This window comes from Trichomycterus rosablanca, chromosome 1 (genome assembly GCF_030014385.1).
Source record: "Trichomycterus rosablanca isolate fTriRos1 chromosome 1, fTriRos1.hap1, whole genome shotgun sequence".
Lineage (NCBI taxonomy): Eukaryota > Metazoa > Chordata > Actinopteri > Siluriformes > Trichomycteridae > Trichomycterus > Trichomycterus rosablanca.
The window spans coordinates 10,810,374-10,837,437 of record NC_085988.1 but is presented as its reverse complement, the minus strand read 5'-3'; the positions used below and the strand labels follow the sequence as shown (position 1 = coordinate 10,837,437).

Sequence of the window (27,064 nt, the reverse complement as noted above, 5' to 3'; positions counted from 1 at the left end):
ACACCAACCAGCCCTGTGGCTGAATTTATTAATAAAGATACATTTAAAACTACACGTTTGTGTTTATTCAGCTCGTCTTTGTCTAACAATCAAATGTTACAATTATGCAACAATAGAGAGACTCAGGGAGGGGGCAAATACTTTTTACTGCACTATATGTATGGTAATAGGTCTAAATCATTATAACAGCTTTATAATAAAGTGTATATGTTTATTGAATAAAAACAGTTATCAGTGTTTCTAATGATTATTTTGTTTCTGATGATCAGTTTCTGTTCTACTGAAAATTAAATATTTACCAACAACTGAGAGATGAACAATCTGGATCAAATCCGGTTCAGTAACGGAGTTCCCTGTTCTCTTCACCAGGTAGCATCTATATTCACCTGTATCATTAACTCTGACATTCTTCAACACCAGAGAAAAGTTTCCTTTATTCAGCTCGTCCTCAGCAACGTCCACACGACCCTCATATCCCTCACCAGGATACGACTCATTACCCACTCGCTCAAACACTGTTGTTTCAATATTATTCTTCCACAGAACATACCGTGTTTTACCAGTTTCAGTGGTACAGTTACAAGGCAGGCGTGTTGTGGAACCCACTGTGGTATTTACATTTATTGGATGATCTTTTGAGAAAACGCCTGAAAGAAAAATAAATAAAATCTAGCTGAATTGGAGCTGATATTAAATAAAACTCTTATATAAATATAATTCTGGTGGATGTGTTTTATAGAAGCTGCTCACTCACCATCACAGCTAACAAACTGCACAATGCAGATGTACAGAAGAAACATCTGGATGTTCATGACTGTCAGGAGGAGAAGGTGCAGATTTTCTGAAACAAACAACAAAAGACTTTAACAACACTGATTTTTCTCTAAGTGTTTTTTTTTCTTTATTTCACCCAGCTCTGCTGTGGAGTTAATGTGTTTCTTTCTCTTAACCCTGCCACCATTCATACCCCCGATTGAAGCCAAGGCTGTCACACACCTCTCTGACACATGCTAGAGGCCTGCTAGAGGTGGGTTTTACAAGTTTGGTGTGGAGGAACCTTTGCGGCCAGTACAGAGCCCTGGCGAAAATTGCTTTAATTCATCTACAGTGCTCTGAAAAAGTATTTACCCCCTTTACCAATTTCTTCTATTGTTACAGATTTGCCACAGACTTTGTCAATGTTTCAGATCATAGAACTAATTTTAATATTAAAGACCCAATAAACATTTTTATAAATGAAGATTTATTTTATTGAAGGAAAAATACTGTTCAGCCCAACCACCACTGTGCCAGAAAGTTTTAAATGGGAAGTTCTCTGACATATAACACCCCTTCAAATAAATAAGTAAATAAAAAAGTAACTAAATAACAAAATAAATAAATATCACTAATGTTGTTTAAGATGAAGAGGATTAATGTCCCCAGTTAGCTTTCATCTGCTGCTTCTACAATGACTGACAGAACTGTGTAAATAAGAGAAAATAAGCCAGAATTTCTCCACTGTGTGTAAAATTAAGACTTACTCCAAAACAACATGCACTGCAGTAGCAACCAAATATACTATATTGCTCAACTAAACAAGGTAATTATTTCTGATTGATTTTGAAGTTTTAAATTGAAATGGCTCTCACGGTTTCTCCCCTATAATATTAAGGGAGGTTTTCTGTGAATTTATAAAAATGTACTTTTTTGCTATTTACTTTTAATGTTATTCCAGATCTGTAATTTATATAGTCATTAATATAAATACAAGTTCATTCAAATGACCATTAAAGTAAATTATACAGTGAATCATTGCACTCAATCCTTTAAAAAATTTAATTCAAATAAACACACATGAAATAAATAATTTATATTGTTATATAATAACTTATATGAATGAACCTGTTAAAAATAAGATAATTAGTTATTAGTGGTTTTGTGATGTTCTCATAATAGCACAACTGTTTTTTTAAACATATTCATGTCTGGGTAAAACCACATTTGTGTAACATTTAATACATGTATTGTAGTGCTGGGCGGTGTACCAGTTCATATACCGCCATACCGTAGCACAGTTTATACAACAGCTGTAGCTTCAATAGTCAGCAAATCATATAATACTGTTCACCATTAAAAGTGCTATGGAGTGCCAAGCAGATTAGGTACAGCTCAGGTAGTGTTAGCATAACAGTGTTAACAGATGAGAGGTTTTCTTAAAATGATTTAAAAAAAAAAAGGAATCAAATGGAGGATGAAGAAAGGGGGAACAAATATGCACTGAAAGAACCTGCTAAAGAAATGAGGCATGTCAGCAGTTTAGAAGTATTTGTGGTTTCTGACACAGATTAAAACACTATATATAGTACGGTTTGTCAAGCCATGACTGTTGCAAAAAAGCAAACAATGGAGCGACATTACAAACGCTGTAACAATCCACATATGCAAGGACACGATTCCTCTATAGAAGGTTGTGAAAGAAGCTTTCAGAGTGATAATTAAAACACTGGATTCCAGGTTTGTCTTGGCAAAGTGGCAAAAATACTTCATGCTAATTGCTAAACCAACGTTTTACCAACAACATAAAAGGAGATTATGTAAAGTCGTGCACTTTTTTTTTTTTACAACAGACCAGAAGTTATACAGTGGAGTCGTACCTTAGTATAGCGGTGTAACTGTGCACTTCATTAGTGGTGACTGGGAGTAAGGTAAAACTTTTGTTAAGGGTAATTGTATTATATTTAAATATTAACTAAACAATAAAATAAAGTATTTATTGCACCTGTTTCCATCATATATTGTGTCATTTGTGGGGCCGAGCAAAATAGTATAAAAACCTTCATTATATACATGCTGAAATTACAAACTTTTTATATTCTATGTACTTAAGACAGTAAAATCAGCCACAGACATAAAAAACATACCGTGAAACCCTCAGAATCTTAAAAAATACTGTGATACAAATTATTGGTCATACAACCCAGCCCTAATGTAGCGTGTTCCTTATTTACCACAGTAAACATGCTCAGATTTTAAAACAAGATGTTTCAGTTACACAGTGAGTCCAGTTTAGAGAAACACCAGTAAACTGTATAGAGCTCCAACCTGCATGGACTACCTCACCTGCAAACCACAGTCCGTTAGGAAAGGTGACCACACCTCTCCCTTCCTCACACTCACCACTGGATGCCCACATGTTTGCACCCTCTCACCTGTGCTCTACACACTGTACATTTATATCTGCATCACAAAACACAGCTCCAGCACCATCATCACCAACAACGATGAGGGACCGTATAGGGAGAAAGTGAAGCACCTTACAGCTCCCTCAAATGTTAGCAAGGCCAATGAGAGGATAGTTGGCTGGATAATTGACCTGGCACACCCAACACCCCTCAGAGGGTGATAAGAACTGCTCAGCACATCATCACAACTGCATTCCCACACCTACTGGCCATCTACAACAAGACATGTCTGAGTAAAGCCAGCAACATCTCCTCTGACCCAACACACCCCAGACACTTCCTGTTTCAGCCTCTGCCATGCAGGAGGAGGTACTGGAACATTTGAACCAGAACTACCAGATTCAGGAACAGTTTTTTTTGTTAAACTGGTTACACCAGCAACACCAACCAGAACATGAACATACACAATACAGACTGTTACTATCTGTATTAAGTTAATGCTGGTTCTGATAGAAAGGTGTCAGAATACACAGTGCATCACAGTTTGTTGTGTATGGGGCAGCAAAAGGGGGACCAACACAATATTAGAAAGGTGGTCATAATGGTATGCCTAATCTGTGTACCATAAATTTGTTGTGTAAAAATAAATAAATCTATTTTGAGTGTGAATAAACATTAGTAAATACATGATTACATGCTGCAGTGAACTGTTTTACCTCTTCGCCTGGGGTCCAAGTATAAATTAGGAGGGTGAGCTAGTTATCTGAAACATTTTAATTCTAATTATCAGAAAAATAAACTATGATGCTGCGGCTTTACTTTGTTAATCATATTAAACATACATCAGTATGATTCTTTAGGTTGGATTGGAATCTGAGATGCAGATATACTGGTTAAACATAACAGACATTTAATCCAAAAGAAGAAACTTTCACTCTAACATATGAAAACATTTTTTGTAAACACGGCTCTGGGTGGTTTTGCTTTGTCTTATTTTTACGTGGAACACGACTCATGTTGCTAGAATCTGACATGTCTGTACTTGAGTGGAAATCAAAATATATCCAATGTCCTTGTTTGCATGTGTTTAACACATGCTGCTGTATTTAGTGCATCATGTGAGAAGCGTTTTGTGCTTCGCTCTCACCGTGCAAACAGTCTATTTGCTCAGCACTCAGCTTGAGCGTTAAAACATCACTACAGTTCCTCTACACAAACATTTGTGTCTAAATAACCATCAAATCCAGTCTAAAAGCTCCACGTGTATCTGTGTTTAGCTGGATTTACTTTACCTGTGGTGGTTTTACTTTTAAACTTGTGTTTTGCAGCTTTGGGTTCTGAGAATCAGCTTCTCGGGAGAGTAAAAAAAGTTGAATGTAAAAAATAAAGCGTAACGTGGCTGAATGTACTAAAAGTACGACACTGAAACACTAAACACTATAAAAAAAACTCCTAGTATTTGCTGGTTCCAGCTGGGAATGAATATTCCCAGTTCAAAACCTGTTTATGTTTGCTGGAAAGGCGACTGGATTTAATTAAATTTTTGTTAATATTCTTCTTTATTAACCTTATTGCTGATAATATGACTGTGAAACAGTTTTTATTGTACGTTAATCACTCATTGTTTAAAGTCTTTAATTTTCCTTCCTGCTAAACTGCACAGTTCCAGCATCTTCTGCAACTTTTCACATTATTGTTTATTTTCTTACTGTCCCTACACAATTATTCCTACCAATCTGGTTTCCTCCCACATCTAAACAACATGCAGCAGGTGGATTAGCAAATTAACTAACCCATTGTTGTGTGCGTTTCTTGCCCTGTGATGGAAAGGCGTGTCCATGTGTTTATTTTAGCTATGAACGTTTAGGGGTGTGACCTTGACCCTGACCAGGATTAACAAGTGAGTGAATAAATAAACACAGGTGATATGGTAGAAAATTTAAATATATCCACTTAGCCATTGTGCCACCCTCCATACATGTGACTTACAGGAAACTGGAGCAACAAGCTCCACCGTTTACCAGAAACAAAACAACGTGTTTTTTCACTGCACTGCTAAAACAAACAGACAGGTTCTAACATTAATTAGAGTAATAATTATCTCCTAAACTTTATTGAACAAATTCTTTTTTATTAGGAAACTCTATTCATACTGAGCCTGAGTTCATGTTCTACTGGCTACTGTTTTCAATAACATGGTGCATGAATTATTTTTTAAAATGTAAGAATATTATTAATTCCCTTTTACCAACCACGTCTTCCTGGTCAGGGTTGAGGTGGGAAAAGACTGGTAACAATAAGAATTTACATTAGGTAAGCCACTAATCCATCCATTATTATTATATTACATGTAACATGGTATTGTGTTGGATATTAGATGTTAGGCACTTTACAGCTCCAGGGTCTGTAAGAGATTCTGAGATTTATGACTCTATGTGGGGAGTTTGGCTTCATTTGGGTACTCCAGATTTATCCCACCTTCCAAAAACATGCTGATATAGAGATTGGCCACTCTATATTACTGCTTAGTATGAAGAAGAATACGTGTGTGAGGCCCTGTCATAATTCAGCTTTCTGTCCTGTAATAGAATGAACAATATTAACCTTCCTCTAACATGGAGCATCAGGCCAGGTTTGATACTGAGGCAATTTGCAAAACAAACAACCTGTTTGTAAAACCAATGACGCCCAATGTAAAACCATGTGCGATCATGTTCCAGATCAGTAGCAGAAAAGATTGTGTACAGTAGATATGACATAGGACTATTTTAACTTCACTTCATCATCTGCTAACCTACTGACACAAATCAAACACTTTTAAATGAAATGTTCCTGTTTCTATAAGCATTAGATCTTAAAAAATGCATAAAATTTATATTTATTTATAATTTATATTATTATTATTTAACTGACAAATGTGGCAAAATCAAAAGTAAAAAGTTAAAGTTACAGAGTTTTAAAACATTCCACAATAAGCAGGTGAAATAGTAACAGGTACTTGATGATCGCCTGACGTCATTTATTTATATTTGACTATTCAGCTATGTTAAAAACAACATTTAAAGTCCAATAAGAGAAACAAATCAAACTGTTATCAAAAGACATGACGATATTCTTAAAGACTTATGCATGTACACAAGATTCATCAGTTCACAAGTTTATATTAAACACAGTCATAGACTATTTTGTATCTACAATTCACCTCACTTGCACGTCTTTGGACTGTGGGAGAAAATTGGAGCACCCGGAGTAAACCCACGCAGGTTGTGTAAAGTGTCTATCTGATTGTGTTTAGACCAGAATTTGTTCAATGAAAAGAAACAACTCAATTTCTTGTCAATTGACATGACTATATTTTTGAGGAACACTTAGTCTTGTACTCATAATTTTAAGACGTTTGTACTGTAAAATTGTGGTCAAATCAGTGTTTTGTTTTTTTTTGGCTGTGTTAAGACCATGTCCAATAAAATGAGCAAATTGATATGATAAAATCACACCACTACAGTCTAGACAAGACTTACTCTTGTACTGATTATATTATATATATTATTAGTATATATATATATATATATATATATATATATATATATACTGTATATATATATATATATATATTATTAGTATATATATATATATATATATATATATATATATCTATATATATATATGTATATATATATATATATATATATATATATATATATATATATATATATATATATATATACAGTACAGGCCAAAAGTTTGGACACACCTTTTCTTCAATGTTTTTTCTTGATTATTTTTATTTTCTACATTGTAGATTAATACTGAAGACATCCAAACTATGAAGAATTATGTAGTGAACCAAAAAGCGTTAAAACAAACCAGAATATGTTTTATATTTTACCAACTCTACCTCTGCACAACCCAACTGATGGTCTCAAACACATTACAAAAGCAACAAATTCCAAAAATTCACTCTAGACAAAGCACAAACATTCATTGAAAACCGTTCCAGGTGGAGACCTAATAAAGCTGGTTGAGAAAATTTCAAAGAGTGTGCAAATCTGTCATTAAAGCAAAAGATGGCTACTTTGAAGAATCTAAAATATAAAACATATTCTGGTTTGTTTAACACTTTTTTGTTTACTACATAATTCCATGTGTTCCTTCATAGTTTGGATGTCTTTAGTATTAATCTACAATGTAGAAAATTTAAAACAATTAAGAAAAACCACAGGAATGAGGTGTGTCCAAACTTTTGGCCTGTACTGTATATATATATATATATATATATATATATATATATATATACATACAGTGGATATAAAAAGTTTACACACCCCTGTTAAAATGCCTGGTTTAGTGATGTAAAAAAAATGAGACCAGGATAAATCATTTCAGAACTTTTACCACCTTTAATGTGACCTATACTCTGTACATCTCAATTGAAAAACAAACTGAAATCTTTAGGGGGAAGAAGTAACAAATAAAAAACTAAAATAATGTGGTTGCATAAGTGTGCACACCCTTACACTAATACTTTGTTGAAGCACCTTTTGATGTTATTACAGCACTCAGCCTTTTTGGGTAGGAATTTATCAGCATGGCGCATCTTGACTTGGCAATATTTTCCCACTCTTCTTTGCAAAAACGCTCCAAATCTGTCAGATTGCAGGGGCATCTCCTGTGTACAGCCCTCTTCAGATCACCCCACAGATTTTCAATCGGATTCAGATCTGGGCTCTGGCTGGGCCATTCCAAAACTTTAATCTTCTTCTAGCAGAAACCTGAAGGTTTTGTGCCAACATCGACTGGTATTTGGAACTGTTCATAATTCCCTCCACCTTGGATAAGGCCCCAGTACCAGCTGAAGAAAAACAGCCCCACAGCATGATGCTGCCACCACCATACTTCACTGTGGGTATGGTGTTCTTTGGGTGATGTGCAGTGTTGTTTTTGCGCCAAACATACCTTTTGGAATTATGGCCGAAAAGTTCAACCTTGGTTTCATCAGACCATAACACATTTTCCCACATGCTTTTAGGAGAGTTCAAATGCGTTTTTGCAAAATTTAGTCGGGCTTTGATGTTTTTTTTTGTAAGAAGAGGCTTCCGTCTTGCCACCCTACCCCCCATAGCCCAGACATATGAAGAATACGGGATATTGTTGTCACATGTAGTACACAGCCAGTACGTGCCAGAAATTCCTGCAACTCCTTTAATGTTGCTGTAGGCCTCTTGGTAGCCTCCCTGACCAGTTTTCCTCTTGTCTTTTCATCAATTTTGGAGGGACGTCCTGTTCTTGGCAATGTCACCGTTGTCCTATATTTTCTCCACTTGATGATGACTGTCTTCACTGTGTTCCATGGTATATCTAATGCCTTGGAAATTCTTTTGTACCCTTCTCCAGACTGATGCCTTTTGACAATGAGATCCCTCTGATGCTTTGGGAGCTCTCTGCGGACCATGACTTTTGCTGTAAGACGTGACTAAGAAAATGTCAATTAAAGCCTACTAGAACAACTAGAACTTATTTGGGGTTAATCAGAGGCACTTTGAATGATGGCAGGTGTCTACTGATTCCTATTTAACATGAGTTTGAATGTGATTGGTTCATTCTGAACACAGCCACACCCCCAGTTATAAGAGGGTGTGCACACTTATGCAACCACATTATTTTAGTTTTTCAATTGAGATGTACAGGGCATAGGTCACATTAAAGGTGGTAAAAGTTCTGAAATGATTTATCCTGGTCTCATTTTTTTTACATCACTAAACCAGGCATTTTAACAGGGGTGTGTAAACTTTTGATATCCACTGTATATACACTGTGTGCACAATTATTAGGCAAGTGAGTATTTTGACCATATCATAATTTTTATGCATCTTTTTCAAGCTGTATAAACTTGAATGCTTATTGTATTTAAGCATATTAGGTGATGTGTATTTGTGTAATGTGGGAGGGTGTAGCCTAAGGAGATCAACACCCTATATTAAGGTGTGCATAATTATTAGGCAGCTTCTTTTTCTCAGGCAAAATGGGCCAAAAAAGAGATTTAAGTGACTCTGAAAAGTCAAAAATTGTAAAATGTCTTTCAGAGGGATGCAGCACTATTGAAATTGCTAAGATATTGGGCCGTAATCACAGAACCATCAAACGTTTTGTTGCAAATAGTCAACAGGGTCAAAAGAAACGTGTTAAGAAAAAAAGATGCAAATTAACTGCCAAAGATTTGAGAAGAATCAAACGTAAAGGTACCAGGAAACATTATCCTCCAGTGCTGTCATATTCCAGAACTGAAACCTACCTGGAGTGCCCAGAAGTACAAGGTGTTCAGTGCTCAGAGACATGGCCAAGGTAAGGAAAGCTGAAACCAGACAACCACTGATTGATCAAGACAAATAAGTTAAATCGTCAAGACTGGGCCAAGAAATATCTGAGGACAGATTTTTCAAAAGTTTTATGGACTGATGAGATGAAAGTGACTCTTGACGGACCAGATGGATGGGCCCGTGGCTGGATCAGTAACAGGCACAGAGCTCCTTTTCTACTCAGATGCCAGCAAGGTGGAGGTGGGGTACTGCTATGGGCTGGTATTATTAAAGATAAGCTAGTTGGACCTTTTCGGGTTGAAGATGGACTTAAAATCCACTCCCAAACCTACTGCCAGTTTTTAGAAGACACTTTCTTCAAGCAGTGGTACAGGAAAATGTCTACATCTTTCAAGAAGACCATGATTTTTATGCAGGATAATTCTCAATCGCATGCATCAAAGTATTCCACTGCGTGGCTAGCCAGTAAAGGCCTAAAAAATGAAAGAATAATGACATGGCCCCCTTCCTCACCTGACCTAAACCCTATTGAGAACTTGTGGGCCCTTCTTAAATTGGAGATTTACAGTGAAGGAAAAAAATACACCTCTCTGAACAGTGTCTGGGAGGCTGTGGTTGCTGCTGCACAAATAGTTGATCAGCAAAAGATCAAGAAACTGACAGACTCCATGAATGGAAGGTTTTTGGCTGTTATTAAAAAGAAGGGTGGCTATATTGGTCACTGTTTTTTATTTAAGGTCAGAAATGTTTATTTGTTAATTTTAAGTTGTTTGTTTATTATTCTCACTTTAACAGATAAAAATAAACAAGTGAGATGAGAAATTTTTAGTTTTTTTATTTAGTTGCATAATAATTCTGCACACTAACAGTTGCCAAATAATTATGCACACATAGCTATTTTCCTAAGAAAGCCAAAACCTCACTTTCACTTTCTTAAATATTCAGGTTTGAGGTTTATTAACATTTTGAATTGAATAAAAGCACAGTAGTTGTTCAATAATAAAATTTATCCTCAAAAATACAACTTGCCTAATAATTGTGCACACAGTGTACAGTACAGGCCAAAAGTTTGGACACACCTTCTCATTCCTGTGGTTTTTCTTAATTGTTTTAAATTTTCTACATTGTAGATTAATACTAAAGACATCCAAACTATGAAGGAACACATATGGAATTATGTAGTAAACAAAAAAGTGTTAAACAAACCAGAATATGTTTTATATTTTAGATTCTTCAAAGTAGCATCTTTTGCTTTAATGACAGATTTGCACACTCTTTGAAATTTTCTCAACCAGCTTTATTAGGTCTCCACCTGGAATGGTTTTCAATGAATGTTTGCTCCTTGTCTAGAGTGAATTTTTGGAATTTGTTGCTTTTTTAATGTGTTTGAGACCATCAGTTGGGTTGTGCAGAGGTAGCGTTGGTAAAATATAAAACATATTCTGGTTTGTTTAACACTTTTTGGTTCACTACATAATTCTTCATAGTTTGGATGTCTTCAGTATTAATCTACAATGTAGAAAATAAAAATAATCAAGAAAAAACATTGAAGAGAAGGTGTGTCCAAACTTTTGGCCTGTACTGTGTATATATATATATATATATATATATATATATATATATATATATATATATATATATATATATATATATATATATATATATATATATATATATATATATATATAGTATATATATAATAAATATAGAAATAAGGATATATTTTTTTATATTATTCTTATATATCTTATATATCTGTATATATTCTTATATATCTGTATATATTGTTTATAAGAATAGATACTGTTTCTATTACATGTACCAGATGCACAATTTGCACATGCTGTTTTTCTGTTGCATACCATATGCTGTATAAATGCACCTTATTTACTTACTTACTTTATTTGTATTAGTTTTGCTTCTTCTGCTTGTTGAGCTACTGGAGACCAATAATTTCCTTCGGGATGAATAAAGTATCTATCTGTCTGTCTCTCTGTGTGTCTGTCTGTCTGTCTATCTATCTTTCTATTTTGTCTGTCTGTCTTTCTGTCTTTCTATCTATCTAGAGTGAGGAAAATAAGTATTTAATACACTGTTAATTTTGCAAGTTTTCCCACCTACAAAGAATGGAGAGGCCTGTAATTTTTTATCGTAGGTTACACTTCAACTGTGAGAGACAGAATCTAAAAAATCCAGATAATCACATTGTATGATTTTTAAATAATTAATTTGCATTTTATTGCATAAAATAAGTATTTGATACACTGGAAAAACAGAAGTTAATATTTGGTACAGAAACCTTTACAGAGGTCAGACGTTTCCTGTAGTTCTTGACCAGGTTTGCGCACACTGCAGCAGGGATTTTGGCCCACTTCTCCATACAGATCTTCTCCAGATCTTTCAGGTTTCGGGGCTGTCGCTGGGCAACATTGAGTTTCAGCTTCCTCCAAAGATTTTCTATGGGGTTGAGGTCTGGAGACTGGCTAGGTCACTCCAGGACCTTGAAATGCTTCTTACGGAGCCACTCCTTAGTTGCCCTGGCTGTGTGTTTCAGGTCATTGTCATGCTGGAAGACCCAGCCACGACCCATCTTCAATGCTCTTACTGAGGGAAGGAGGTTGTTGGCCAAAATCTCGCTATACATGACCCCATCCATCCTCCCTTCAATATGGTGCAGTCGTCCTGTCCATTTCACAGAAAAGCACCCCCAAAGTATGATGTTTCCACCCCCATGCTTCAAGGTTGGGACGGGTTGTACTCATCTTCTTAAACACGGCGAGTGGAGTTGATACCAAAAAGTTCTATTTTGGTCTCATCTGTCCACTTGACCTTCTCATGACCTTCCCAAATACTTATTTGCCTCACTATATACAGTATACAGTATATGTATACACACACATACACCCATAACTGATACATTATACATATTATAACTAAAACAATATCCTTATTTCTATATTTATTCTTATATATCTGTATATATTGTTTATAATGTATGATGTATAAATGCACCTTATTTACTTACATATTTTATTTGTATTTGTTTTAGTTTCTCTTCTTTTGCTTGTTAAACTACTGGAGACCAACAATTTCCTTCGGGATAAATAAATTATCTATCTATCTATCTGTCTGTCTGTCTGTCTGAGTTTCAGACATTTTTACTGTAGGAATTTGGAGTAATGGGATGGCAAACCTATGTTGTACCACAGAATGACTTAATCTCTGATCACTCCCTACTAATTTATGAAGTGTCCCTGTCCAATAATATACAGCAACCACATCGTTTTAAATGTAAGTGCACTATTACATCTGCAACTGCAGCATCGTTCATAAACTGCCTACCAGAATTACCAAATATATCAGCATCAGAACCTAAAGAACTAGATCAGGCAACTCAACACCTAGAGACCGTATTGCGCACAACCTTAGATAACGTAGCCCCACTCAAAACTAAACTGATTAGGGAGAAAAAAAATTGCTCCTTGGTACAATGACCACACATGCGCACTTAAACAAGCAGCACGGAAATTAGAACGCAAGTGGCGTCACACTACACTGGAGGTGTATAAGATTGCTTGGAAAGATGCTCTAGCTGAGTATAAACATGCCCTTATAAAAGCTAAATCTTTATATTATTCGTCCCTAATAGAGAAAAAAAAAAACAATCCTAGATTCCTCTTTGAGACGGTGTCCAAATTAACTAAAAACGTCAATGAAACTGAATCTAATATACCGCCTGACTGTACCAGCGATGATTTTTTAAAATTCTTTAATGACAAGATAGAAAAAATACGACTTCAGAGTCAAAGTGTGTCACTTGCCAATGTTAAGTATGGACTCACTCCGAGCAGCATTGGTGATAATAGTAACGAGTTAATCCAACTAAATTCCTTTAATCCAATCTCCCAAAATGAACTAACTGTGCTGATTAAATCATCTAAGTCATCATCGTGTATACTCGATCCTGTTCCAACTCGTTTACTTAAAGATTTACTCCCAGCTATTGTAGAGCCCCTGCTTACATTAATCAATGCATCCCTTAGCCTTGGGTATGTACCTAAACTGTTTAAAAGTGCCGTTATTAAACCCCTGATTAAAAAACCTAATCTTGATCCACATGTTTTATCTAATTATAGGCCAATTTCAAATCTTCCTTTTGTCTCTAAAATATTACAAAAAGTCGTTTCCAAACAATTATGCTCTTATTTGAATGAAAATTGTATTCATGAAAAATTTCAATCAGGATTTAGACCCAATCATAGTACCGAAACCGCATTAATTAGAGTAGTTAACGAGTTGTTAATGTCTTCTGATAATGGATGTGTCTCTTTTCTTGTTCTATTAGATCTTAGCGCAGCGTTTGATACGGTCGATCATAACATTTTACTGGAGAGGCTAGAAAATACAGTAGGTGTTAAAGGACTCGCACTCTCTTGGTTTCAATCATATCTGACTGACCGCTCGCAATTTGTTTATGTAAATAATAAATGCTCGGAAACTACAAAAGTAAAGTGTGGTGTTCCACAGGGGTCGGTACTTGGACCTCTATTATTTACACTCTATATGCTTCCACTAGGTGAAATTATTCATAAACATGGCATAAAATTTCACTGCTATGCAGATGACACACAGCTGTATATATCAGCCAAACCAAATGATACTGACACAATCAGTAAGATAGAAGATTGTGTAAACGACATAAAAAACTGGATGTCGTGTAATTTTCTTTTACTTAATTCAGATAAAACTGAGGTTTTACTTGTTGGCTCTAAAGCTGCAAGAGACAAGTTGTCTAACCTGGTGCTAAACCTAAACACGTTCTCTGTTACTCCCAGCCCAGATGTAAAAAACTTGGGTGTCACAATAGATTCAGATCTTTCCTTTGATACACACATTAATAATATTACTAGAGTTGCTTTCTATCATTTGCGTAATATCTCTAAAATAAGAAATATACTATCTGTTAATGACGCTGAAAAACTGATCCATGCGTTTATAACTTCTGGGTTAGATTATTGTAATGCTCTTCTAACTGGATGCTCTGGTAGATCCATAAACAAACTCCAGTTAGTTCAAAATGCAGCAGCTCGAGTGCTAACTAGAACTAAAAAATTTGATCATATTACTCCTGTTCTATCATCTCTACACTGGCTGCCAGTTAAATTCCGCATTGATTACAAAATACTTTTACTGACCTATAAAGTGCTACATGGTCTGGCTCCACAGTATCTGAGTGAACTTATTAATCACTACAACCCAGCGCGTCCACTTCGTTCACAAGATGCAGGGTTACTTATAGTTCCTAAAATTAAAAAGACCACAGCTGGTGGAAGAGCATTTTCTTACAAAGCTCCACAAGTTTGGAATAATCTTCCTGCCTCTGTTCGGGATTCTGACACAGTCTCAATGTTTAAGTCTAGACTGAAAACATATTTATTTTCTCAGGCTTTTGATTAATATAGACAAAGGCGCAGAGCTTGGGGGTTCTTGGTCATAGAAACTTGTGGTGATCAGGGATGTTGGGTTGCTGTCATTCTGCCTCTCTTATCCAATCACTCAGGTTTGATGACGGTGGGGAGATGGGTGCTGATGTCCTGTGAAAGCCTTCATGACCTTGTTACCTGCTCGCTCTCCCTTTTAGTTATGCTGTAATATTTAGGGCTGCCGGAGTCTAAAACTCTCTGTAAAACTGTTTTACTCAACTAGCATTGTACATTATTAACTACATTCTCTGTTGTTTTACTCCAAAGGCATTCTGATGGAAACCTGTTTACCCGCCGAGGTTAAGGATTAAAGTCGAGACTGCCGTGACAACGATGCTGCTCCTGCCGGATGTGACGGGTCTGGAGTAATTGCACCAAGAATGACAAGAAATCACTACAGACTTTATTGAAAACTAGAGCGAAGAACAACTCTATTATTATTTATCTATTTATCTATTTATTACCAGTTATAACTTTTAGATCATTTAATTCTGTGTTTGTATGCTCTGTGTAAATCGTGTATTTATCTAAAGTTTCCTCCAGGCCACCCAAGAAGGATGGGCCCTGCTGAGTCTGGTTCCTCTCAAGGTTTCTTCCTGTAATTTTCAGGGAGTTTTTCCTTGCCACAGTCGCCCTCGGCTTGCTCAACAGGGGTTTTTGTATCTATTGGTCCTGGATTTTGTAAAGTTGCTTTGAGACAATGTCTGTTGTAAAAAGCGCTATATAAATAAAGTTGACTTGACTTGACTTGACTATGTGAAGTGACTATTTAACTATGTTAAGACCAATATTTAAAGTCCAACGAGAAACAAATCAAACTGTAATCAAAAGACACAACGATATTCTTAAAGAAGATTTATGCATGTACTGACCTTATGAGTTTCAGATATTTTACAGTAAGCATTTGGAGTAATGGGATTGCAAACTTATGTTTGTTTGTTTGTTTATTAGGATTTGAAGTTCATGTTTTACACTTTGGTTACATTCATGACAGGAACAGTAGTTACTTAATTTAGTATCACCAATTCACCTCACTTGCACGTCTTTGGACTGTGGGAGGAAACCGGAGCACCCGGAGGAAACCAACGCAGACACAAGGAGAACATGCAAACTCCACACAGAAAGGGCAAACTTATGTGAAGTGTCTATTTGATTGTGTTTAGACCACATTTTGTCCAATATAAAGAAATAACTCAATTTCTTATCAATTGACATGACTATATTTTTGAAGAACATTTACATTTTCAGCATTTAGCAAACGCTTTTATCCAAAGCGACTTACACAATGAGCGGAACACAATGAGCAAGTGAGGGTTAAGGGCCTTGCTCAGGGACCCAACAGTGGCAACTCGGTGGTGGCGGGGCTTGAACCGGCAACCTTCTGTTTACTAGTCCAGCACCTTAACCACTGAGCTATCACTGGCCCACTTAGAACACTTAGTCTTGTACTCATAATGTTAAGACGTTTGTACTGTAAGATTGTGAAATTATGGGTTGGCAAATCAGTGTTTTTTTTTTTGGCTGTGTTTTAAGACCGTGTCCATAAAATAAGCAAATCAAATTATGATAAAATCACGCCACTACAGTCTTAAACAAGACTTACTCTTGTACTGATTATATTATATAGATTATATTATATTGTAGTCTAGGCAAGGGAGCAACTTCTCTCCTTAAGGACGAGCTGGAATGTCCGTATCGTCCACCACTCTGTCTGAGTTTCAGACATTTTTACTGTAGGAATTTGGAGTAATGGGAAGGCAAACCTATGTAAAGTGACTATTCAGCTATTTTAAAACCACTATTTAACCTCTTGAGACCCTGCGGTCACATATTTGGCTTATTCCTTGACCTGCTAAACTTAGACCGATTGTCCCCATTAGTGGACACTTTTGTCTGCCATCTAGTGGTAGCAAAAGTACTAGAAAACTAATAAAGCTTGTTCCTTTATTAAGATTTTAACATCATGTTTTACACTTTGGTTACATTCATGACAGAAACGGTAGTTACTCATTACACAAGATTCAGGTTATATCAAACAGTCATGGACAATTCAGTGTCTCCATTTCACCTCACTTGCATGTCTTTGGACTGTGGGAGGAAACCAGAGCACCCGGGGGAAACCCACATGACAACATGCAAACTCCACAGAGAAAGGACCCGGACCGCCCCATCTGGGGATTGAACCCAGGATTCTTGCTGTGACAGTGTGCGACAGTGCTACCCACTGAGCCACCGTGCCGCCCAACTAATAAGGTTAAAAACAAAAGGAATAGAAAAAATGCATAGAAAAAATCAAAGCTCGGGTCTCAGGAGGTTAAAGTCCAACAAGAGAAACAAATCAAACTGTTATTAAAAGACACGCCGGTATTCTTAAAAAAGATTTATGCATGTACTGACCTTATGAGTTTCAGATATTTTACTGTAAGCATTTGGAGTAATGGGATGGCAAATTATGTTTGTTTGTTTATTTGTTTATTAGGATTTTAATGTCATGTTTTACACTTTGGTTTCATTTATGACAGGAACAGTAGTTACTCATTACACAAGATTCATCAGTTCACAAGCTTATATCAAACACAGTCATGGACAATTTAGTATCACCAATTCACCTTACTTGCAAGTCTTTGGATTGTGGGAGGAAACCGGAGCACCCGGAGGAAACCAACGCAGACACGGGGAGAACCCACGCGGACACGGGGAGAACATGCAAATGTGCAAACTCCTCACAGAAAGGACCTGGACCGTCCCACCCATGGATCAAACCCAGGGCCGTTTTGATGTGAGGTGACAGTGCTACCCACTTAGCCACCGTGCCGCCCGCAAATCTATGTAAAGTGACTATTCAGATATGTTATGACACTATTTAAAGTCCAATAAGAGAAACAAATCACACTGTTATCAAAAGACACAATGATATTCTTGAAGAAGACTTATGCATGTACTGACTTTATGAGTATCACCCTGTGTGGACAACCTTGATCACCCCGTCATTCCATCTATATTTTCCTTTTACGCACACCTGAAGAAGAGAGAAAAAGCGGCATAAAGAACATTCACGAGCAGTTAAACCAAGATACGTGCGTGTTAACGTAACGTGAAATAAACTCTGGACATTAAAGTAACAATGTGAAGTTACCTGGACGTCCAGCACAACCGTGCGATAGTGAAACTATACGAGAGAGGAAGAACTCATTCATTCATTCCGAGGAGGAGGAGAGTTGCGCACACAGCCGGAATGAAGGAACGGAACAGCGCACTGGAATTCTGATTCAGGAGATCGGGTTACTGCGTATGTAACACAGCGATGTTGGTGTGATATTAGTTTATATAAAGTGTGTATATAGTAATAATGTATACAAAAACTGTAAATAGAACTACCCTCGCGGAACAAATGGTTTAACCAGAATGAGCTGGCGCGAACCAAAAGCGCATTTAAGCAGCTACAGCCGGTACATGGAGGGAATATCACATTGTGAGTCAGAGTGATACACAGTGAGAATAAGCCAAAGTACACAAAGTGAATGAAATATCTGGATTAAGTCCAAAGTAAACTGCAGACACTACAGTACAGCAGTGTCTGAGCACACACACACACACACACACACACACACACACACACAGTAAGTGTTCTTCTTTTTAAACGTGATTCAGTGTTATATTAACCCTGTATTAACACTATTATTGGTGTGGTAATTACTCTCTGTATAGTGGGACCATATATGCTCCAAATTAGTGTAAAATTAGTGTAAAATTACCTCTTTAGGTGTTGATACAACACTGCTAAACAACTCTAGTGTAAGTAACAAGGTACACTGTAAGTCTTCTTTGTTAACACTATCTGGTGTCATATTAACACTGTAAATTTAACACTCTTGGCAGTGTCCTTTTTACTCTATGTGGAGTGGGACCATATACAGTGGTGTTCAAAAAAAATAGCAGTCCAACACCATTAACTTGGTGTTGATAAATCAATGTTTTTATTAGCAATGCTATTTCTACATAGCAAAAACTTACTTGAAAGTGTAGTAGAGTATTGAAAACAAAACAAACCCAACAATTAGGACATGCATGCCGTTCATTCTGAGTAATCGAATTATATTTGTTATTTTTATTTTCTCTGTAACTGAGCTTTAGCAATACGAATGTCCTTATTTATCATGCCAATAAAGCTTCTTTTGAGTTGAGTTGAGTTGAGTGATAAGGAGAAGGTCTGTTCAGATGCTAGTAGTACAAGGACTGTAAGTTAAGTGGTTCTAATTAGGGAAGGAGCTCAGCAGTCCCGGTGGAATTATTTAAGACAGCTTAATGCCTTTAATGACCTAATTTCATCATTTCCAGCTTGTAAATATTGTAAGTTTTGTTTGTATGTACTTTTATGTGAATTAGAGCACCTGTAAATATTTAATAAACACTTCTAGTTGAAACATCAGTCACTTTGCAGTGGTTTTCCTCGCTCCTCTCTTTGGCTTCTATGACCACACAGTTAACCACATCACACACCCCAATACTTACTTGTCTACTGACTGTATCAAGGTTCACACATTTTTACTGTGGGAATTTGGAGTAATGGGATAGAAAGTGTGTCTGAAACAGTAGAAAAAGTACACGTGTGTGTGTGATATATAAATATATATATATATCAGACATTCAAAGATATCAAAGCATCAAAAGACATTGATCAGATAACTGTTGTTTTGTATATAGTGACCCCATATTTCACAATATTTAGCAGCAGCAGCAGCAGCTGGAGTAATTTGTAACTCACTGTTACAGCTATGCAGTAAAACAGCACAAATTACCAAAGTGATGCATGTTTCATTAATTACTGCAATTAACCACAGCCCTGATATTTCATTAATGCTCTTCATCAAACTAAAGTCCTGTTTACCACCATAACTGCTCTGATCACCAGTCCTGAAGTTGTAAGTAGTATTTTGCTTAAATCTTCATGTGTACATTTGCCTAAACACACGCACACGCACACGCACACACACACACAGACACACACACTGTGTAAACCCGGATTTTATATCTAATCAAACTTTTTAGTACAATGATTTTTTTTGCTGTCTTATAAAATGCAAGTATGTTGTACTCATTTAAGTACACATTTAAATGTGCTAAGAGATTTAAGTTTAAAAAACAAATAAAAACAGTTTTCTATTAACTTAAAAAAGTTTAATTAAGTGAAATTAGGGTAATTAAACAGCCGTTTGTTTTAACTTTTGTAACCGATGTTTTCACTCATTGTTTTTATGACTGAGCAGTCCAGGTTGTTTACAAGCAGTTCTGGTTTTGTTGTTTTGTTAATGTTAAGCTGTTATGACCGTCGGGCATTTCAGCTGTTGTTGCAAATTATTTTTACTTTTTATTTAAGGCTTAGCAAAAGTAATCTTGTCTTTCTCTAATGTCTTTTGCCGAGTGGAACTTTTGTTAAACTAAGTCCACAAGGATTTTCTTCCTGATTGTGCTGTATTTGAGTAGCATGTACACCAGTCTGATGAGGCTTTTTAATCTTCTATGAACCAACTCCAGTCTCATTTTGATAAGTGTTGTACTTTACTTACTGATTTTGTTTAAAATAAATCATCTTAACACTAAATAAATAATCAAACAGCGCTGCTTTATTTGTTGTATTCAGGCTACATGCTATCCTTCACACAAAAAAAGCAAAAATGGTATAATGAATGGTATAAATGTTGATATTAATAATTCTATTTCTTTGTTTTGTTGTAGAGAGCTGCCAGGCAAAACTGAAAGGTTAAGAAATCAGCTGGCTGTGTGAAACTGAGTTCAGGTTCATGGTTACTGTTCCACATCCATTGGTTTTCTTGTTTTGCTCTTGTGTAACTGTTTGCAGTGTGGACAACATGGTCTACATTTTGTGGACATTTTAGTTAAGTGTAAAGAGCTGGTTGTGATTTCATCAGAACTGTACAGTTTGTGTAATAACTAGAATATTGTCTCATGTTTTAAAGATGTTTCCTCGACATGTCGTATTTCAAGTAAATACTTCTGAACTGAAATAAAAGAAAAAGAACTTTAATATTCTGTCTGTTTATCTATAAACATTTCTAATTAATATTTAAAATGTACTGAACATGAAAACTAAGAAGATTTGGCTCAAGATAATGAGTAGAATTATTGGGAAAAGCAATTAGTATAACAAAAAAAGAAAGTTTAATCAACTTGCCTTTTAGGTGTAATAACTTAATGTTTTAACTTTTTTAAGGCAATTGGTTTCCTCGGGTAAATTGAACTTATCCAGGCTTACAGTGCACAATAATGTACTTCCTACATGTTTTGTTATCTATAACAAATTAATTGAAAATTATTATTAGCATATTTACTTTTACTGAGGTTACTCACTATATTATATAAATACCTGAATAGCAATGGATTCTTTTTTTTTTTACATCTGTTTTGTTATATACTGATAAAAATGAATCGAATATCATTATTAGCATATTTACTTTTACTGTAGTTACTCACAATCAGAGGTGGAGTACTAAAATATTGTACTCAAGTAAAAGTACTTTTACTTTAATGATTTTTTACTTTACAAGTAAAGTTACTAGTCTAAAAATCTACTCAAGTAAAAAGTAACTCATTTAAAATGTACTCAGAGTAAACGTTACTTCGTTTTTAACAGAAGAGGGAGGTCTCTCCTGTGTAATGCAAACATGACAAGTGGATAGAAATTAGTGATGGGTCGGTAGCGAACGATTCGGCTCTAAGAGTCGGCTCTTTAAAGTGAACGACGGGATCCGGCTCCTGATTGGGAGCCGATTCGTTTTTTTTCCGGTTTTTTTTCCCGTTTTGTTTTTTGTTAAAACCGCACGTGATTGGTCAAGATGCGTGGTGGCGTGCACAGACAGGTGCAAACGAACAGGAGAGAGAGAGAGAGAGAGAGAGAGAGAGAGAGAGAACTTGATGAAGTTTTACATTGCGCTTTACAAGGTGAGGAAAATGAGTGAGAGGAAACATAGTAAAGTTTGGACACGAGGAACCACTTTAACAGAGAAGCTCAGACCCACTGAACTGGTGGGACCAAGTGTTCAGTCTACCCACATCTTATACATGTGATGGCCCATAGACTGGGTATCTGTCCCCTCAGAGAGAATCTTTTCAAAAAAACAGGGCAGATCATAACAGAAAGGAGAAACAGGATCTTCGCTAAAGACTTACAAATACTGTCACCTGGATGCTGCTTTTTTTGTTTGTTTGTTTTGCACATTTTCATTTATATTTTGTTGAGTGATGCTTTGTTGATGTGTTCTTTCACTCTAGATGCAAATTTACAAGTAATATACACAATCAGATCTTTTTGTCTAATTGAGATGGGTCTTTGTTTTTGTATTTTATAATTTATTGTTGGAGCACTCTGTTCCATGTTGAGTATATAGACAAAGCAATTTAAACTAGAGAGTGCATTTCCGGAGAAAATGCGAGTGTGATTGCCGTGTGGCGGTCGGCGGGCGTGCGCAGGTTGGGGGTGCGCATGCGTTTAAAAGTGGTGCAGTGCATGGGGTGTGAATACTTTCTCCCAGACAGGCCACGGTATCTGTGTACAAGCTGTGGTGTGAGCACGAGTTCACTCTGGGTGTGTTTGAAAAGCCAAACCTGTAAAAAAATGCATTTCTGCACGTTTCTACTGCTTACAAATCAGTACTCATTCATTTACATGTGATTATCACTGTAGGGGCCATGGTATTGCGCAATCTATGACCGGCTGTGTCTCATTTACAGCTTTCAGGCACAGTGCACTCACACTTCGGTCCCTACTTTAGCATATTAGCCATTCCCATTGATTTTAATGCATTCGTTAGCCTTAAAGCTAACGGATATAAATATCTTTTTTTCTGTTGTAACGCGAACGATATGACGCTCACTGCTAAGTGTAAATGGACTATAATTTCATTATGTGCAGCGTTTTCACCTTAAAAATCACTAAAACTTTAGTTACAGACCAAAATAAGTCAGATTTTTTGACGGCGGCCATTTTCTGTTCTCAGACCGGACTGAACAGGTCGCCTACGTCATCACGTTGACGTTGTGTGGAAAGCCAAAGGTGTCAAATTTTTTGTCCAAAAATTCGGGCAAAAACGGGCATAAATGCCACACGGATGGGTGTATCCGGATGATTTTTTGGATTTGGGCGCTAATTAATGACCCAGTCGATCAAGAGTTGGAACGGCGTTGATAGCTCGAAATTTTTTTCAAAATGAATGGAAGTCAATGGGGCAAAACGGGCACCTTAAAACGGGCACTGTGGGCACAGTGTTGGTTCTTTCCAAAAGCTGTATACAAGCAGTCCATTCCCGTATGGGCCGGACGATTTGGCGCTGGAACGGGGTCGATATCTCGAAAATTGCGGACGAAGAAAGCCGGACAAAAAACGGGTGGAATGGTGATAATATATTGAAAACGAAAAAACGAATAACAATAGTGTGCTTGCCTTTAGGCAATCACACTAATAATATATTGAAAACGAAAATAACAATATCAATAGTGTGCTTGCCTTTAGGCAATCACACTAATAAAAATAACAATATCAATAGTGTGCTTGCCTTTAGGCAATCACACTAATAAAAATAGTGTGCTTGCCTTTAGGCAATCACACTAATAAAAATAGTGTGCTTGCCTTTAGGCAATCACACTAATAAAAATAGTGTGCTTGCCTTTAGGCAATCACACTAATAATAAACATTTGATACAATGTTTTTACATTAGTAATTAATTTTACATTTTTCTTCTTCTTTTGGCTTTTTCCCTTTTTTTCAGGGGTCGCCACAGCGAGTCATCCTCATGATCGCTCATTGATTTGGCACAGTTTTTACGCCGGATGCCCTTCCTGACACAACCCTCCCTAATTTATCCGGGCTTGGGACCGGCACTACAATGCACTAGTGCATCTAGCGGCTAGATATCTATAGGACAATTCAGTGTTCCCAATTAACCTGGTGGCATGTTGTTGGACTGTGGGAGGAAACCGGAGTACCCGGGGGAAACCCACGCGGACACGGGGAGAACATGCAAACTCCACACAGAAAGGACCCGGACCGCCCCACCTGGGGATCGAACCCAGGACCTTCTTGTTGTGAGGCGACAGTGCTACCCACTAAGCCACCGTGCCGCCCCAAGGAACAATCTAATCTAATTTAAAGAAAAATCTAAGGAGCCACTTGGGAGCCGAAAGAGCCGGCTCTTTTCAGTGAGCCGAGCCAAAAGAACCGGCTCTCTAAAAAGAGCCGGAATTCCCATCCCATCACTAATAGAAATCTCACAATAGTTGTTTTTAATTAAAATATAATAGATAAAACATGTTGATACTACGTTTAAAACATTTAGGGATGTGTAATGTGTCGTTTTAGTCCCATAAAACTTTTTTAAACTGTATAACCACCAGTGATGTGTCGTAGAATGAATCGATTCTATTGAATGGCCCTTTAAACTGAAATAAAGGAACCGATTCGCTTATGGGAGTCGTTATATATATACGGCTCTTTAAAAGGAACCGAGACAAAAGATCCGACTCCCCATCGCAGAATTCACTGCAGCAGTTTCACAGACGCGATTTTTTTTTACTCAGTAATGGATGTGATTTAAAATGTAGCGAATTACAATTCTTAGTACAAAACTTAAGTAAAATTACAGGCTGTAAAATCTACTTTAAAAAGTCACAATATTACATAAATACCACAATACACAGTATTATATAAATACACAGTATTATATAAATACACAGTATTATATAAATACCCAGTATTGTATAAATACCTGAATAGTAATGGTTTTTTACACCTCTGTTTTGTTATATACTGCTAAAAATAAATCTAATATCATTATTAGTATATTTACTTTTGCTGTAGTTACTCACTTTATTAATACCACAATACACAACACACAATATTACATAAATACTTGCTGCGTTTTTACATCTGTTTCGTTATATACTGATAAAAATAAATCTAATATCATTATTTGCATACTTACTTTTACTGTAGTTACTCACAATATTACATAAATACCTGAATAGCAATGGCTCATTTTTTACTTCTCCATTAATATATAATAAATTCATGATTTACACCAGCTGACTATTACATTATTATTATTATTATTATGTACTGTTAAAGTTATTATAGTGCATTATTCGTTAATACTTAATGTTGCTTTTTGCTCTTTCAGCTTTTGCATTAACATGTATCATTCTGTACCACCAGGTCTATAACCAAACAGGCACTTTAAAATGTTTTCATTACACTATTTACTCTGATATCCTACAGTAAAAACACTATAAATCCATATCATGAGTACAACAGTAAGCGTTCATTAAGAATATAGTGATGTGATTTAAATGCGGTCTTAACACAACTAAATAAACACTCTACATAATTCATACAGTAAAGATGTATCAATTACTGAGTACAAGAGTAAATGTTCTTTTTGAATATATAATTAATTAATCATTAATATTTAAATATGATTTGCTTTTGTGATGGGATTTTAAAATGATTCATTTGTATAATTTATAATTTCAGTTAATTTCCTTTAATTGTAAAAGTAAAAACAGAATGATATACTATATTATGAGCAGGTAGGGTAGAGAACGTGATTTAATAAACAATAACAGAGAAGATCTGATTGTTTGGGAATGTAAAACTGTCTCTTCTCATGTGCGCAGCCGCAACTTTCATTTTCAACATTTAATAAACTTTACTTACTTCAATCCCGGAGTCTCTAAAACCTCTAAATCTCTCCTCCTCTCTCCCAGTTTCTCAGATTAAACCAGTAAGGAAACTGATCGACTTTATTCGATCTTTAATTATGAACTCATTCTCTCCGTGTTCCCAGAATTAAAAACACTAACGAGTTCATCGACGTTGTAGAAACATGGCGAGTTTAAAAGCGAAAGCTTCACCTGGACTGAACTCCACCCACACTCGTCTCGATCACCATAACATCGTTTATTATCAAGGTTTCAAAACACAAGAACTAGAATCCGATTTGAAAACAACATTAACACTCGTATTTACACTTTGACAACTTAAACACAGTATGCAACCATTCCAAAGGAAACAAGCACAACTCTCCAACAACTTCCAGATTACCTGACTTCTAGTGGATCATCATGTACTGTATAACAGCCTGTATATGTTTCCCTACATGCCCCAACACAACATTCCTTACTAATCTACAACCCCACATCAGAAAGTTGGGACAACATGAAAAATGCAAATAATAAAAACACAGAGTTTCATACATTTACTTTGATCTTTCTTTGAGGTTCATTGTTTTTAAACATTTCAATCATTTTCTCACACATTTGTGGACAAACTGGATCCTCTGATCATCTTTACTCATCAGAGACTCTCAGCCTTTCCTGGATGCTGCTTTTGTACCAAACCATGATTACAATCACCTGTTCACATCACATAATTATTTAGTTTTTTCACCTCATTACTAGCTCTAAATTGCCCCCGTCCCACCTTTTTTTGGAATGTGTTGCAGGCCTAAAATGCAGGAATGGATGTTTATTAATAAATGAAATAAAGTTGATCAGACAAAACATGAAATATCTCAGGTTCATCCTGTCTGACATCAAATAAAAGTCAAAGTAAATGTAAGAAACTGTGTTTTTATTTTATTTGCATTTTTCATCCTGTCCCAACTTTTTCTGATTTGGGGTTGTAGTCTAAATGGGAAATGGGTTTATTAAAACTATCCTTTTTTCAAATGAAATGAATTTATGGCGCTGCTTAAGGAGATAGTACCTACCAGTATCCACTCCTCAGGTCCGATGAGCTGAATCAGATAGACTCGACGGGGTAGGAGGCAGTCGATGTAAAATCTCCATGACGAGTCCTTTTGCTTTGACAACACCACTTGTAAGGACCACTCGCTTTTTGATGACCTGATGACTCCGGCCTTACCCGCCATATCTTTTCCATCTGTTGTTGGTAACAAAGATGTGGCAGTAACAATGAATCATCCCTGATAGTAACAATGAATCATCCCTGATAGTAACAATGAATCATCCCTGATAGTAACAATGAATCATCCCTGATAGTAACAATGAATCATCCCTGATAGTAAC

At 36.2% G+C, this 27,064-nt stretch overlaps 1 long non-coding RNA gene across 1 annotated transcript; it reads right to left on the bottom strand.

The window, feature by feature from the left end:
• Positions 1-316: 316 nt before the first annotated feature.
• Positions 317-26,827, bottom strand: LOC134318807 (uncharacterized). The gene is made up of 3 exons (XR_010013431.1): positions 26,746-26,827; positions 755-841; positions 317-647 (listed from the first exon to the last, which is right to left on the bottom strand). It is a non-coding gene; the product is annotated as an uncharacterized LOC134318807 (long non-coding RNA).
• Between the last annotated feature and the right edge of the window lie 237 nt (positions 26,828-27,064).